This window comes from Budorcas taxicolor, chromosome 25 (genome assembly GCF_023091745.1).
Source record: "Budorcas taxicolor isolate Tak-1 chromosome 25, Takin1.1, whole genome shotgun sequence".
Lineage (NCBI taxonomy): Eukaryota > Metazoa > Chordata > Mammalia > Artiodactyla > Bovidae > Budorcas > Budorcas taxicolor.
Window position 1 is genome coordinate 26,802,348 of NC_068934.1, and position 6,000 is coordinate 26,808,347.

Genomic DNA, 6,000 nt, shown 5'->3' on the forward strand with positions numbered 1-6,000 from the left:
TGACTCCTTGTGACCCCACTGACTGTAGCCTACCAGGCTCTTCCATCCATGGGATTTTCCAGGCAAGGGTACTGGAGTGGGGTGCCATTTCCTTCTCCAGAGGATCTTCCTGACCCAGGGATCGAACCTAGGTTTCCTGCATTGTTGGCATATGGTTTACCGCCTGAGCCACTAGGGAAGTCACCTTATTAACATCAAAAAGACACCTATCACTTGGGAAATTCCAAGGGTTTTAGGAACTCTGCCCAGGAAAGGGGATGAAGACCAAATATAATAGATTTCTTATCAGTTCAGTTAAGTCACTCAGTCCTGTCTGACTCTTTGCGACCCCATGGACTGCAGCATGCCAGGCCTCCCTGTCCATTACCAACTGAATGGTATTTTTGCTTGTTTTCCTTGGAAAATAAATTCAGGTGAAATTTTTTCCCTTTAATGCTAGAAAATTCTCTGTACCCTTTTGATAAATGAGGATAGATGTAACGTGCCCTAGAAAGATGTGTCATAAAAGATTGCACAATTGTGCCAGTTCAGGCAGTTTCCTCCTGGGATTTCCTCTAGACCATCTTTTGCATGGTCACTGTATAATGACAAAATCTGACAGTACAGGAGGGCCTTCACCCTTAATGTTAGTACAGACTTACATGTCAAGTAACCCAATACAGCCACGATCAGTTCAGCTGGCAAAAATCCCATTCAGTTAAACATTTATATTTGAACAGTCTACTTGGATATTAGGCAGTGTTTACAAGTACAACTTGTAATCTTTCACTTGCCCTGTGCTTGCCTCACTTTTACTCCTGTACCCAGGCCTGACTGGTGTTTAACAGGGCTTCAGGGTAGCATAGTGGCTGCTAGCCTGGCTTTGTCGATTGTGGAGGGAAAGAAAAGCACAATGTGACAGCTGTGAGTTGTTTTATTTGAGGCAAAATGAGAACTATTGAGAGAATTCAAAGGGCCTGGACCCCATCTTAGGCCTGTTCATGCTGATCATGCTCGGCCACCTCTCCAAAGGACTCTGAATGTTATGCCCAAGTCGCAAAATCTCCCAGTGGCCACCAGGGAGCCGATATCCGATGCAAAAGCAAGAGAGTTTTTATTACCAAGCTCGAGCTGGGGCTCCCACCGTTACTGATGCAGCTGTTATAGGGAGGAGCCCTGGGTTTTGGATTACATTGCTTATGTAGGGAGTGTTCATGAAAAAAGAATTTCTAGGTAGAGGGACGTCTGATTGGTCACTTTCTTTCGAAGGGTTGTGTGTTGGTTTCTGATTGGTCCCTATTACCTAGGTAGACCACAAGTTCCTGAACGTTAAGTCAGGAGATTCTGGTCTGGGGTCCGATTGGCTCGTGGGTGGTGGGGTGAGGTCGGGATTTCCAAAGGCTCTTTTCCCAGAACCTTACAAAATGGAGTTTTTCTGTTAACAAAATGGAGTAGCTTAGGTTCTTCATGAACTCTGTGTTTAGTGCCTATGGAAACGACAACAGAAGGATAAGCGCCCCCCCCCCCCCCCCCCCCCGGACAGGCCATAAATTTTTCTTTACCTACCAATGAGCTGGAGGAGTGTAACCTCGGGCTTATTGATTATTGGCCAGTTGTTTAACTGTTTGAGCACATAACACGTGAATGATGGGGTTATTGGGACTGTATTTACCCTTTGTTTATGGAAGTCTCAAGGAATTTGGAGTGGTGGGTTCAGACACATGGGGTATAAAATTATAAAAGATTTTCACAAATGCTGGTGGGGGTCGTTGGCTAAGAGGAGACTCTGCCTTGGGCCCTCTGGTGTAATAAACTGCACTTTGCTGAGTGAGTTTGTTTCCCAGAACGCGTGGCTACAACACTATAGTCTGGGAGATGGCATTTCAGATAGCTCTAAGAAACTGTTCCAAAGAGGTAGGGGTGAGGAGTGTTACAAATGACTTTAGAGAAGGAGGGTGCTTGCAGCCAAGCACGCATTTTGGCAGAACCTTGCTACTGGTCAGGAGGAACAGATGTCACCGTTAATGATTTTAGTGCTCGTCTAGAGGAGAGGTAAGGACTGAGCTCTTAAAGGCTTCTGAAAATAGCTATCTGAAGACTTGTTCAGTTTTTCCCAGATCACTGGAGTGTTTCATTCTCGATCTCCACCCTGAATTCTTTTCGGGGCATGTTGAAGGTCAGCAGTTCATGATTTAATCCTTGTAGAAGCAATTGACAAGTGCCAATTTGTAGCTGTTTCTGAGGCAGACTGGCTTTGAGTGTCTGCTCTTTATTTGATTGGCCTCAGGTAAGTTGCTTTGTTTCTGCAGGTTTCAGTTCCCTCATCTGTGAAATGGGGTTAACAGTAGCCCTGCCTTAGGTAGTGGAGGATTAAATGAGATAATAAGTGTAAAGCAAAACTACCCACAAAATGCAGAATGTAGTGCCTGTGTCTCGGTAATACTAGCTCTTATTTGAAATATTTGGAATATCATTCTACCCAGTAATGATCAGACCTATGTAATTGGTTTTCATGAATGGACGAGAACAGGAAGCCCCAAATTGAAATAATTTCCTTGTCTGCATTTAATTTGTCACTGCCCTGATCAAGCCTCAAAATCTTGTTCTCTTGTGTCTTCCCCCTTCCTCAACCCTGACTTTCAGTTACTAGATAAATTTCCTCAATTCAACATTGGTGATTGTTTCCAACAGTTGCTTATTTTTCTATTCTCTATTGCCCACATTGTTGTTACTTCTTCAGTCAGTTCAGTTCAGTTCAGTTCAGTCACTCAGTTGTGTCCGACTCTTTGCGACCCCATGAATCGCAGCACGCCAGGCCTCCCTGTCCATCACCATCTCCCGGAGTTCACTCAGACTCACGTCCATCGAGTCCGTGATGCCATCCAGCCATCTCATCCTCGGTCGTCCCCTTCTCCTCCTGCCACCAATCCCTCCCAGCATCAGAGTCCTTTCCAATGAGTCAACTGTTTGCATGAGGTAGCCAAAGTACTGGAGTTTCAGCTTTAGCATCATTCCTTCCAAAGAAATCCCAGGGCTGATCTTCAGAATGGACTGGTTGGATCTCCTTTCAGTCCAAGGGACTCTCAAGAGTCTTCTCCAACTGAGACAATTACATCAGTCTTTAGGGAACTTCCTTCACTTCTGTTAAAAAACAAAATTGAACAGTGAATTTAAAGGTCTAATTGCTTTATTCAATGACATGATCAGGCAGCATCCCATCTAATAACTAGAAGAGTGCTCTGAATGGGTATATGAAGGGGAGGGCTTTTATAGAAAGACGGGTGAGACAAGGGAGTTATTAGCAAAAGAAAAGAAAGAATTATTTGTAGGTCAGGTTGTCTTTTTGTGGAAAAGGGACGATTAAGACTTACGCATATTACCTCTTGGGGGTAGAGGTGGTGAGATGGGATGAAAGGAGAAGGCCCACTCGCAGATTACCTCTGACCACAAAATTCCACTGGTTAAGATGACATTTCTGGGGAGGGTTGAAATTGCAAGTTGGTTGATTATTACAGTCTCGGTTCCCTGGGCTTTAGCACCAGTGGCACCATCTTGGTCCTGTGGTTTTCTCTAACGCTTCTAAACACTGCCTTGCCCCCTACCACCACGCGGTCCCAGCACATCACAATGGAACCAACCTTCAGTATCACTCAGGTGATTCACAGACTTGCCACGCATTAGAATCATCGCGGGTCTTGTTACAAATGTGGGAATCCTGCCCCAGGCCTGGACTTGTAGACCCAAGGACTTAACCTCCTTCAACTTGTCTCCTATCCCCACATTGTTCAGGTTATCCTAGTTGGTAGATAAACCTCGGCCCTTCAGAGTGACTGGTTCATTGGGTCTCATGGGAAGTTCATTGGAGACTCTGTCAGAATCCTTATCCTCTGAGGCATAGCCTTCAACCCTTTCCCAATTGGAAACTTTCGTAGCTCCCCTCTGCTTTCCAAATCCCAATCCCAAATCCTTGAGCTTGGTATTTAAAACTGATGAAAAAAATTATTTTAAGGCAGGACAAGAAAAAAATTTAACAAAATTTTCTCTGCCTTTTGAACTACTAACCTCTCCCCTTTAGTGTACACTGTGTGTGTTACATTATCTAGATTCCCTTAAAAGACAAAGGAATGCCTGCTTGCCAAAAAAGAAAAAAGTAATTTCCTCCTGGCACCAGCAAGGTAACTCCTTAGGAGTTAAGCTTTCCTTCCTTGATCCTGTAAGGAGTGACAATGACCCATTATTCACTTTGTTGGACTACGTCAACTGTCAGTGTGACACTCTGATGTATAACTCTTTGTTTTAAAAATGTATAAGTGCTTTGATCTCTGATGGGTGGAACAGTCTTCAGGGCTTTTTAAAAAATTATTTGTTTATTTTTGGCCACATCCCAAAGCTTACTGGACTTTAGTTCCTGACCAGGGTTCGAACCTGTGCCCTCAGTGGTGAAAGGGCAGAGTCCTAACCACTGGACCACCAGGGAATTACCCTCAGAACTTTCTGAAAGACTGTTTCCTGAGCTATAATTTTCATGTTGGCTCAAATAAAATTCTCTTTCTTTTTAAAAAAATTTTGTTTCATGTGGACCATTTTAAAAAACAATACTTTATTGAATTTCTTACAATATTGCTTCTGTTTCATGTTTTGTTTTTTTGACTGCAAGGCATGTGGAATCTTAGCTCCCTGACCAGGGATTGGGAACCCATACTTCTGCATTAGAAGGTGAAGTCTTAACCACTCGTCCACCAGGGGAGTTCCCCTCTCTCTTTCTTAGATTGAGTATTGATTAAAAGTTGTTGACCAGGCCCTCGATGACTTGTTCCCAGATTCTTGTTCTCTGTTTCAGAGCCCAAGTTTGTCTCTCATCCTGGGCGCTGTTCACGGACACACTCTGCACTTGCCCTCTGGTCGTGCCCCTGCTCATCCCTGACCTGCCCTTTGCCCCAGGGCCCATCTGCTGAAATTCCACCAGGGTTCTGTCCCTTCTGGTTCCATATGGCAAGTGTTTTTTTTTTTTTTTAATTGTAAAATGCAGATAATATAAAATTTATCATCTTAACTGTTTTGTGGCTCACCAAGGGACTGAAATTGCCCCTTTTGTCGGGAACAGTAACTTTAGGGTAAAATTTAGAGCAAACCTCAGTTTTTCTCACCCTTTCATTTAAAATAAATCTGGGTACCATGAAACTTCCTGAGGAACAGTACAGAATTACAACACAACGCTGCTGTGCAGAGATGACTAGCCTGGAGTTTCCAGTCAACCTTGGTCTAGTGGATCAAACACAAACCGCAGGAGAGGCTGGAAAATTCCTGCTTGGTATTTCTTCCCTGAGGACTCAGAAAATACTGCCACTGCTGTGTCCTAAATACAGAGAATATTTTCCTGGACTGGGGTTTTCCCAGCATGCCCAGGTAATAATACACTATTCCAGATGGACTACTCTGAATCCGTCTGAATATTCAAGATGACATATACTAGTGATTTAGGCATGATTTTATCTGATACTAATAGGCAAAGCCTGGGTTTCATGGCTTTATATCAGTGTTTTGAATTCCTCGGCTTTTCCTAGTTAAACCGCCTGTCTTCGTGGCATGAGGCTGTGCACCCATGCAGAGCCCCATGCCTAGCACAGCCCTGTGCCTGGTTTAATGCCCCGCTTTCATCATCTTGGAATTTTTAAGAATTTCTGAACATGTTTATTTGGGACTGGTACCACACATTATGTAACTGGTCCTGCCTGCTGTGGTAGATCTGAGGTACAGCTTGAGATTTTGCATTTCTGGCTAAATCCCAGGTGATGACCATTTTACAGCTTGTTCTGTTCTCAGTTTATTTAGGCTTAAATTAACTTTCTCTGGAGAAAGAACTTTCTGTGAGGGGTGCCTAGGGACTTGACTCCAAATGGATCAAACACAAGCTCAGGCTGTCTGGTTCTTCTCTTCCAGGGATACTGGGTGATGATTGGAATAGCTTTTATTATTGTTTTAGTTGAGATATCATTAGCATATAGCATGCCATTAGTTTCA